Raw genomic sequence first — 2,050 nt, 5'->3', positions numbered from 1 at the left:
GCTCCCCTCTCCCTCCCCCTCCTCCCCCTGTTGCTTCCCAACCTCCTCCTCCCACCCCGTCATCCTTCCAAAGTCCTTCTCGTATCGCCTTGCAAATTTCTGATGTTCTGAAGGGGTGGACAGTTTAAATCTTTTTTCCTTGAAGTAAAATGAAATACCTTCCGGGAATTCCCATCTATACAGGATCCCGTTTTTCTTCAGCTGGTTGGTTAGTTTTTTATAAGGGTCCCTCCTTGGAAGAAATCTCGAAGGAATCTCTTTTAATATAATAATTGGGTTTCCTTCAATATATAACCTTTTGTTATAATTCTGTTTCAGTATTTCATTTCTTATCTCCAACGAATTGAACATGGCTAATACATCTCCTGGTAATTTTTTCCCTTTGGCTTTGACCGATTTTGTTTTTATCCTGAATATGTTTACAAGAGAGTAATTTATCTCTTCTTCCTTCCTGTCTAGCCAAGTTGCTAACTCTTTAACCATTTTAGATCTTATATTCTCATTTAGACTCTCCGGTATTCCTCTAAACTTCAGATTTGATTGATTTTGTCTCATCTGTGTCATAGCCATGTTGTCCATCAGCTCTTCCTGTATCTTTCCTATCTCTTTCACTTCTACTCTAATCCTGTCCACCTCCTTCTTACTGTCCTTCGTATCTTTTTGCACCCTTTTCATTGAATCCTCCAGTACCTTAGCTCTTACCGATAATTCTTTAACTTTTCCTGTCAGTTCGCATACCACCCCCTCCAATTTCTTATCCAAAATATCTTGCACTTCTAATAACTTTCTCTCGATATATTGTTCATTATTTTAAAATTCTTTTCTTATTTCAGCCATCAAACTATCGTAATCTTTGATTTCTTTCGCCTCTTTCCCCTCTTCTTGTCTTGATGGCCTCCTTTCTACTGGTGTTCCCACCCCCTTTTTCGATCCGTTTTTCATTTTATATATTTAATAGTCTTCCTCCTTTGGTATAAAGAGAGAAAGTATTCTAGTGGCAAAACCCACGTCTCTCAGATGTTACAGGGAAAATTGAAGCTGTACTGTTTGTGTCGCTCCCCTCTTGAACGTTGTATTCAAAGAGGTGGAGGAGCGCTGTATTCCAAGGAGTGAAGGAAGGAAAAACCATCCACAAAAATCCGCGCCGGTCGTTGCTATTGCAGTCTCTGACCCGGTGAGACAGAAAGCTTCCTTTCCCTTCTCTCTAGTCCGTTAAACTGTTTCACTTTGTTTTGTCCGCCATTGGGGGGGGGGCTAAGAATAAGGAGGTACCGTACCACAGGGGGGAAAAAAAAGAAAAAGCCTATTAGGAGGATAAGGGAAAGCGATCAAGATAAAGAAGGTAATCAAACAATGAGGGGAGGAAGAGGGTGACCCAAATATCAACCAGTGGCACAGAGCAAAAAAGAGAAAAGGAGAGAAAAAAAGAAAAAGAGCTTGCAAAGTTCATAAAAGGACTATATAAGCAGCACAGAAATAATCGCCAAAGTTACTGAGACCATTGGCTTAAATCCCAGTGGCCAATAATCCCCTGGAACTTAAACGGAGTATGGGGTGTGTCTTAATCCAAAAGTGGGCATATGGGTGTGGGGCAGGACCCAATTAGAGCGTCTCCTGAGTGGAAAAGCTTTTATATGTTGCAAAAAGTCCTGACCCACCGTCTTGATTTCGCTTTCCCCCTTTCCAAAAGTTCTCAGTCTCTTTCCGCTGTAGCGATGAAATAATCTAGAAAGTAAACCCCCTCTTCTCCAGCCAACGTATTAGGTTGTGACTCTTTATATCGGGAAGAAGAACAAGAAATGAGGGTGTTGGTACGGAAACTCGCTGCTTTCTCCAAACACACAAATCTCTTTTTCCTTCCAAACGTCACTGGAAGGGCGCTGCCTCTCCGCGTCTTCCCTCCTCCTGCTGCCAATCTGTTTTTCACTCTTTTAGCTGGCCCGAGTAAAATAGCAGTTTCTGTCCTTTGTACCAATATGAGAGGTGTGAGTAACAAAGAGGTGTGAATAATAAAAGTCTCTAAGCGTATGCTGCTTGACTCAGACCATGT

Source organism: Podarcis liolepis (genome assembly GCF_965112155.1).
Source record: "Podarcis liolepis genome assembly, chromosome: W".
Taxonomy (NCBI): Eukaryota; Metazoa; Chordata; class Lepidosauria; order Squamata; family Lacertidae; genus Podarcis; species Podarcis liolepis.
This window is presented reverse-complemented; position numbering follows the sequence as displayed.